The sequence below is a fragment of the Drosophila navojoa genome, unplaced genomic scaffold (assembly GCF_054131105.1).
Source record: "Drosophila navojoa isolate 15081-1374.11 unplaced genomic scaffold, UAZ_NAV_1.0 NAV_Backbone_148, whole genome shotgun sequence".
Lineage (NCBI taxonomy): Eukaryota > Metazoa > Arthropoda > Insecta > Diptera > Drosophilidae > Drosophila > Drosophila navojoa.
In genome coordinates this window covers 12,896-22,325 of record NW_028301748.1, presented here as the reverse complement: position 1 = coordinate 22,325, position 9,430 = coordinate 12,896, and the positions used below count along the sequence as shown (strand labels likewise).

The window sequence follows — 9,430 nt, the reverse complement described above, 5'->3', positions numbered from 1 at the left end:
AAACTGTGCGGTGGTAAACCAGGCACATCCAAGGAGTTCAAAAATTCAGTTGGATAACCAGTGGCTTCTTCTTCGTTTGCTACACAGTCGATAGATTTGAGTGAATACAGAGTACCAACGATTTTATTTTGAATTACAAAATTAAGGTCATCCACATCTTTATTTTTAGCCGCCAAAATTGCTCGCTCACTTAACCATTTAGTATTTTTGTGGAAAGCAATGATATTCGGAAATACTTTGTTGATAAGCTCATTAGATCTTCTTTGACGCGGCAATTTTATTAAAAGTAATACTGAAGATGCCATCGCACAAAACCACATAAAACAATCGAGAAATATAAATATAAATAATTTACACAAATTTTTTGAGACAAACAAATACCTGAACTTTCGAGATATTTAGCTTCTGTATGCACGCGTATTATTTTTATATTTCATATTTATATGAATAGTCAGGTTCGTTTGAGGCTGTGCCGTAGACTGACTCACTACATTTGTTTATTTACTTCTATACTATTGTATAATATGAGAGCAGGACCGAAAACTGTCACTGTTATTAAGCCTACTGAGTATCAATGGAAATTTGAATCTTTAGGGAAAAAACCGCGTTTTTCAAGTATTCGTCAAATCTTTTCAGTATTTTTAAGATCTACTATCCTACTCGTAGCGGAGACAAATCCAACAAATCAAAAACCATGAAAATTGGTCCAGCACTTTACACAACTTTCTTTTATATATATAAAAGATAAGAAAATATGACTATTGAAATCAGAGGGGTTTCAACAAATAAATTTGTTGGCATGAACTCACAGTTGGCTGAAAGTGAAGAGAATTGAACTAGGGGAAATCCGAAAGTTCGTTACAATCTTAATATCTGTGTAGTTTTAATATAAACGGAATACGTGGTTTACTTACGGATACTGAAAGTATGGAATCATCATGTCAACCATTTCCGCATTAATTAGGTCCGTGGGATATTCGACTATTTTACGAAGAAAACTAGTGTCAGACATCACTTTCAGAGACTCATCCCATGAGCTTTGAATAAAAGCTTTCTCAGTATCTGGACGAATAGGCTTTATTTGGCGTCGAAATAATATGCAGACACAATCCATAATTAGAGTAATTAAATATGGAGGTTTTCCAAGTTTACGAACAGTTGCAATATCAGCAGCTTTTATAGTTTTAAGCGCAGCTTCAGCTTCTTCTAACGCAGGCAGTGCTTTTTCTAATTTAGCTTCAGCTACTTGTTTTACAGCAGAAATGTTTTTTACAAGAACTTCTGCAGAGCCTTTCTTTTGTGCCACTTCCACTTTGACGATTTCAGCTGCCGCTTTTGATTGTTCTACAGTTGCCAAAACTTCCTCAGCTTCCGCAGAAGCTACCACAATGACTTTATTCATTTCAACTAAATCCTTTTTAAGTACAGATACAGACGCTCCTGCTTCATCTAATTTGTCTAAACCTGAACTCATGCGTTCTGACATAATAACAATATGGACTTGCTTTTGCTTGTAAAGAATTTTGTAGCTTTCTAAAAATGATATTAACGATTTTGGAGTGACAAATGTTAATCGACGAAAGCGATCATAATAACTAAAGCAAGCATCTTGTACTGACTCGTGAATCCAACTCATAATATCAACGACTTGATCCTTAACTTTGGGACTACAAACTAGTTCCAGGTCTCCGAGATAATGCCGTGAAACTGCCACACATGCATCTGTAGGCCATTTTTGAAACCAATCAATTATACAGCCGGATATCAACCCCGGAAATTTTAATGAACGCAGTCGAAATTTTTCACCCACCTGTAAAAAGTATATTAAATTATATATAATTGAAAATATTAAAATCAAATACCGGGGAGAAGCAGAGCGCAATATGTAAATTCGATCGAGCGCGTGTAATAAAAAAGTCGTAGAGATTTTCTTGAGTGGGAGGCCTTCGTGGTTGTTGTTTCTTCATGATTGGAATAAGTTCATTGTAAATTTCGTCCATTTCATCTTTGGCAAATAGGTTCGCTATTTCTCCAGAACTTAAAATATTATTAATAAATTCTAAAAATGACTCTTCTTTTATTTCATTATCTGTAAAAATGAATGTCATTCCCGTGCCTTCTAAGCCAGATATTCGATACATAAACTTTAGATCTTCTGTTAAGTTTCCGGTATTGTAAGCACGTGTTAAAGTAATTTGGAAAAATTTGTAACCAGCCATAAATGAAGATAATCGCGTTAAGCTTTGTTTACCCGATCCGCCTACACCTACAAGTAATGCGTTACCACGCGGATTACTGAGTATTCGAGAAATAATCATTAGGTGCTTCAGAGCATCCGAGAAAAATACGAGATCCATGTTAAAACCACGTATTTGCTCATTAAATTGAGACATAAAAGTCATTACTTTATTTTTTACAAACTCAAAACTGAAAAAATTTTATTGAGTAATAAAAAACAAACTAAATAAAAATATATTAGTTACCTTGGAATTTCTTCGTAGATCTTTGGTGGTTCTAATGACATATCCTCGTCATCATCTTCCATTGGCTCTGGAGCGTCTCTTAAAAAATCCACCCAATATGATGGTTCGTCGGGAAATTTCTCAAAAAGATCTTCTAAATGTGATTCTGCATCAATTCGCATACGTGATAAAAACCACATTTTATCTTTTTCCATAGTGAAACGATCAGCTATAACTCTTGTGCACTCATGGCACCACAATTTTAGCACCTGTTCTACTGTGTTGCATTCCTCAGTTTTTACTTTGAGAATACCTTCCCAAATTCGTGAAAGATCCCTTAGATTAAAAACATAGTGAAAATTAGCTGGAGTGGGCAGCATTTTAATTTTAACATTTTGCCAAAAAACTCGAGTCATAGGTACTAAAAATGGTATTATCTGTACAACCTCTTCTTCGAATCGACTGGGGCAAAAATAACCCACACCAATGCTTTTAAAAATTTGGTCAATTGAATTATTACTTGGGAGGGTACAATTAAAAATACATAAATGTCTTTTCAAACGATTTGGGATGTCGTTACGACCACCACCAGGGTGAATCATGGCCGATAGCAGTTGAATATCCATTATAGTGGAAAAGTCTCCTGGACGATCCAATGAATAAAATCCTCGTTGTTCGATCATCTGACGTACAATCTCATTTGTAATTTGGTCGCCCCATTCATTAATTACAGGCATGTTGACATCATCTATGAAAACAGTCATTGAACGTTGATTAGGAGGTCCATATGTCGTGCCCTGTCTTTTTTCAACGTATGACTCAATAATTCGCTAAAAAAAAAAAAAAAATAATAACAACAAGTAAGTAAGCTCTAGTCGAGAGCGCTCGACTAGATACTACCCTGAACCAAACTAATAGAAAAGCACATTTAGTATGGTTCAAATTTCAATTTCGATGTATTTAAAAATATTAATGAAATAGAAAACTCATTTAATTAAATATATAAAAATTTTAAAGCAATTAAAAGAAACCTGGGTTTGAGCCCGAGACCTCGCGATCGCCTTCTACCATGACGCCATCCCTCTGTTCTGATTTGCAATGTCAAAACTGAAATAGATTCACGCACACACATACACATACAAATAAACACACGCATACACACACACTCACATATACAGGCGATTGCGCTTGGGTTGCGCTGCAGTGGCAATATAATGAAAACTTACTTGTTGAATAATTTAATTTCTAGACGTACGATCGTAATGAAACTTTCAGATCGTAATCATAATGTTAAAATGTATGTGTATACCGAAGCACAAGTCTCTAGTATTTGATATACGACTTTTACAAAGATGAAGGTGAGGGGGTAAATTTAGGGGTGGGGGGTAAATTTTAACAAAAACCGAAATTGTATAAAATACATCTTTATATACATTTTAAATTTGGAGACTCTAGCTTGAAAGATGTAGGAGATATAATTTTTTTAAGTGATCTTCGAAAGGGTTTTTTATCGATAAAAAAGTATCGGAATGAGTTATCGTTTTTTAGTGATAAACTCGATATGCGCGTGATATATGCGGACATTTTAAAAAAAAGTTGAAGTCTCTAGCTCTTATATCTTCTGAAATCGACGCGTTCATACATACGGACGGACGGACGGACGGACGGACGGACAGACAGACGGACAGGGCTAAATCGACTCAGCTTGTCGCCCTGATCAAGAATATATATACTTTGTGGGGTCTGCCACGCCTCCTTCTGCCTGTTACATACTTTTAACAAAACCATTATACCCTGATTTCCCATTTTCAATGGGTTCAGGGTATAACAAACAAGTAAGAAAACTCTAGTCGAGAGCGCTCGACTAGATACTACCCTGAACCAAACTAATAGAAAAGCACATTTAGTATGGTTCAAATTTCAATTTCGATGTATTTAAAAATATAAATGAAATAGAAAACTCATTTAATTAAATATATAAAAATTTTGAAACAATTAAACAAAAAAGAACTACGTCATGCTCTGGGTTTGAACCCGATACCTCGTGATCAAGCGCCGCGCTTTCTACCTTAACGCCACCCTTCTGATCTGGTTTTTAATGTCAAAACTGAAGTAGATTCACTGCTGCAGCGTCATCTACCAAATCTAAGTCAAACTAACTGCTGATGGGACTTTAAGAATGTGCAAGAACAACCAAACTAATAAAAACGTACATATGGTATGGTTAAAATTTCAATTTCTATTTTTGAAAAAATATAAGAGAAATTTAATCAAATATATAAAAAATTTGAAGCAATTAAAAGAAAGCTACAACACGCCCAGCAGGATTTGAACCAGAGACCTCGCGATCGAGCGCCGCGCCCTCTACCATGACGCCACCCCTCTGTTCTCATTTACAATGTCTGAACTGAAATAGATTCACTGATGCAACGCCATCTAGCAGAACTAAACGAAACTAACTGCTGATGTGATTCTAAGAATGTGCTAGAAGATGTTTGAATGTATGTGTGCACACCTATAGGAAAACTGCTGTTGCTGCAGCACGTGCGTTTGTTAATTGGCCAAACATTTTGTTAATTTATTAACGTCGATTGATTTAATGGAATTTAATGAAACTTTCAGCATATGATCTACATAATCTATTGAATATTTGGAATTTAAAAAAAAACATGTCAAATCATTCACAATTAGCTATACTAGCATCTGACCTTCACTGGGGATTCTGGTGAATTTGGAGCCGGTATCCAAAATATAACAAAAACCGAAATTGTATAAAATGCATTGGAATATATTTTTAAAATTTGGAGACTATAGGTCTAAAAATGTAGGAGATATAAATTTATAACCTATTGCGCTTGGGTTGCGCTGCAGTGTTGGCAATATTATGAGAACTTATTTGTTGAATAATTTAATTTCTAGACGTACGATCGTAATGAAACTTTCAGAATGTAATCATAATGTTGAAATGTATGTGTATAACGAAACACAAGTCTCTAGTATTTGATATACGACTTTTACAAAGATGGTGGGGAGGGGGTGGATTTAAGGGTGGGGGGGGGGGGGGGGTAAATTTTAACAAAAACCGAAATTGTATAAAGTTTATCTTAATATACATTTTAAATTTGGAGACTCTAGCTTAAAAGATGTAGGAGATATAATTTTTTAAGTGATCTTCGATAAGGTTTTTTATCGATAAAAAAGTATCGGAATGAGTTATCGTTTTTTAGTGATAAACTCGATATGCGCGTGATATATACGGACATTTTAAAAAAAGTTGAAGCGGCCTCCGCCGCTGTAAAATAACTTGCGACGTCTTAAGCACCCATATGCTATCGCTGGTAGCTAAAATACAATAAGGTGATAACATAGTGTCATCTGGCAAAACTACAATAACAGCTAGAAAATCCAGAAATCAATCGCAACTCTTAGAATGCTAATAAGCGCGCTTTTGTAATGTAAGCAAACGCTTAAGAATCTACAATAGGTGTGACCGAAAGCTATCAACGAAAATTACCACGCAAACTGATGCAAAACACGGATTGCGAACTTTGTACAAATCTTCTAAAGTCATCAGACGAAATGCAGTGTTCTTCTGAGCATATACAATTTTTCATTATATAAATTGATATCTTAAATTGAAGGCCCCTTCCCACCATTTTTACAATTTGATAAAGCTGCATTTCGAAACATTTAGGACATTAAGGACTCGCATTAAAGAGAAAATTGTTCTGTACTGCATGCACGCTACAGCAAAATTATCTTTAGATACGGAATGGTTTCGCCCACCCATCCTTGCTGCCAGCACCGAAAATTTATTATTGATCAGTTTGTTTTAATTTTAATTAGGAAAAATTGTAAGTGGCAAACTGAAATCAACATAAATAAACGTAAATTGAAAGTAATTAAAGAATAGGTAGTTAACTATATATATTCTTAATAATAGCAATATCACTTAACACTTCCTTCGCGGAGCTGATCAAAAAACAGTCCTCACAATTAAAAGCCCTTGGTAGGCGCAGGCCAAATTCACGCGTTATAAACACTCATATGTACATACATATGTATGTACATACATATATACGCACGTACATTATTAACAGCACAGGGCAGCAGATATGTACATATACATATACATATGTAAGTAAAAACATTCTCATTAAGCGCCTTTTATACCATTTATACAAATAACAAAAAAAAATTATTTTTACATAATCATTCTAAAATCTTTCAACAGTGTGGTATACTGATCAGAAGGCCTATAATGGGATCGTCGCCAAAGAATTTTAATTTTTGTATATACATATATGTATATATACATATATATATATATATACATATATATAATTTAAATTTTTAATAATAAATAATCTTTGTTTTTGTTGATTTGTTGATACATATTGAATGTTATGTTTTTTAGCTTTATATTATTTTTTTTATTTCTAATTATATTAAATTTATGAAATTAAATTAAACCAATTCCTATTTAAAACAATTGTTTTTATGAATTGATGACTTCGGTAGGCAAGCACACGATCATTGATACAAATTAAAAGGTACTTAAATAGAAACGCGATTCTGCAATGCGAACCATAAATTGGTCAACCAATTCTAAGTAGAGGTAGGCACACGCCAATGTTCATGTCCCCTGCATATACATATGCACATACACACACGTACATGTAAAAGCCCACAGGCATACAAGTGATATTCCAAAATTGTGAGCATCGCATTCCATGTGAACACATACACAATCAAATTATACATGTACAAGACCGACCAAATGCAAATGCTGGGCTTCAAAATTGCTACAAGCAGCAAGATTAACGCACGCAGGTCACAAATGCTCATACATGTAGCAAGGGACTACAAGTGTGTGTGTTCATGCCCGTGGCGAGATCATATTCTTTATGCACCTCAACGCATTCATACCCTTCCCATAAATATATATCGAAACGCTAACATTTAGTTTGCATGAATGTCGCAAACGATTTTAAGATTTCGGTATACTCTTCACTCAAAACAAAAGAGCTGGGACCGTCGCGAAGAAATTTCAATTTTGGTGCGCTGCTGAGCTTCATGATTTGAGAGCCCACAGAGAGAGAGGGAGAGAGAGAGAGAGAGAGAGAGAGAGAGAGGAGAGAGAGAGAGAGAGAGAGAGAGAGAAAGAGAGAGAGAGAGTTAGAGAGAGGGAGAGTAAGACAAAAAACGAAAAGCGCATACATGACCATTTCGTTTGCGTGATTAGAGCGCACTGATTTTGTCGGGCTATCTTTTATTACCCGAGCCATTCAATACCAAGCCGAGCGAATACGAAGTTGGCCGGGACTTGCTAGACAGATGTTGCGGCGTGGAAAAACGTTGCTCTACATGTGTTGTTTGGTCAGTGTTTGTACTCAAAAAGTGCACGATCAATATAATAATTATCGATTACTCGATAAAAATTACCTAAAGCTACAATATAATCAAAAAGCATCATTGTTTTGTACTAAATTTTTTTAAAGCCAAATTAAATTAAATTTACAAAGGGACTGTGAATGAGTAATCCGCAGTCGGTAGCGCCCGACTGCAACGTTCTTACTTGTTTAAATATTTTAATTTTATTTTTAAATTTTATATAAATGTTTCCTTCCGTGTTATCAATGCCTATTGAGCCCATTTGTATATACATGAACATACATGTAGATAGCTCAAGCATATAAATGTCGCAATTTGATACTACAAATGCCGATTGCCACGCCTCTAATGGCCGTAGACACCTCATTTTTGGCCAGAAAGAGCTAACGGAAACAAATGAATGATTACGCTCAAAAAATGTGAAAATGACAGGGTATTTTTCGATATGCCACGCCCCCAAAGAGGCGTGACAATTATTTTTGGGGCATCGATAAAGGAGGTTACTAGTAACTCAACTATCCAAATTTGAAGCTTCTAGCTCTTAAACTGTAGGAGATATAAATGCGGTTTGACACGGCCCCTATGGGCGGACATATATCCACCATAGCTTATTGGACTTGGGTGGTCAACTCGCGTATATATACCAAATTTCAAGTCTCTAGCACCAATAGTGCCTAAAATATAGCCAAATTTAAAAAATCACTATATCTTCAGGTCCGATTTGCCACGCCCCTAGTAGGCGTAGACATACAATTTTCATTCAGTCATTATAGAATTATAGCATTAGCTCACGTGCGAAATTTCAACGTTCTAGCTTTAGAACTTTAGGAGATACAGTTTTATCTGATTTGCCACGCCCCCAATGGACGTAGATATATCCACCATAGCTTTTTGGACTTGGGGGGTCAACGCGGATCTACATACCAAATTTCAACTTTCTAGTTCTTCAACTACATTGATTTCTGGTATATCGGAAAATGCATTTTTCCGATTTGCCACGCCTCTAGTGGGCGGATCGGGAAAATTTTAACACTGTATAAATCGCAGTTATACACGAGTATGTGTTCCAAATTTCAAGTCTCTAGCTTCAATAGCAGCGAAATGAACTGCGTTCATACGGACAGACGGACGGACAGCAAGACGGACATTGCACAAAACCAATATACTAATTCACTTCGTGAATGAGTATAAACATAAAAAATAGTAAAAAGAAAAGAGTAAAGGAAGAGCACAGAATAGAATATAGGATAGAATTGAGAAATCACTACACAACATTGACAACGAAAATGTATACCAATGCTTATGCCTGGGCATTGCGATTTCCCTAAGATAAGCTAATAGCAAACTTTTTATGTTAGGAAGAGAGAGATCTAAGGAAAAAACGTGATAATCAATATCACCACTAATCAATTTATGCAGAAAAACAATTCGTAAAATTGTTCTGCGATTGGTTAGCGATGGAAAATCAATAAGCTGGAGCCTACTATGATAAGGCGGTAATCGTAAATTACTGTCCCATCGAAGATCCCTTAAGGCAAAGAGAAGAAATTGATTTTGGACCGATTCGATACAAT

The 9,430-nt window shown here is 35.4% G+C and overlaps 1 long non-coding RNA gene across 1 annotated transcript; it reads right to left on the bottom strand.

Moving 5' to 3' along the window:
- Positions 1–916: 916 nt before the first annotated feature.
- LOC108658177 (uncharacterized) lies at positions 917–3,292 on the bottom strand. Its single transcript, XR_016197598.1, has 3 exons — positions 2,484–3,292; positions 1,863–2,427; positions 917–1,810 (listed from the first exon to the last, which is right to left on the bottom strand). It is a non-coding gene; the product is annotated as an uncharacterized LOC108658177 (long non-coding RNA).
- Between the last annotated feature and the right edge of the window lie 6,138 nt (positions 3,293–9,430).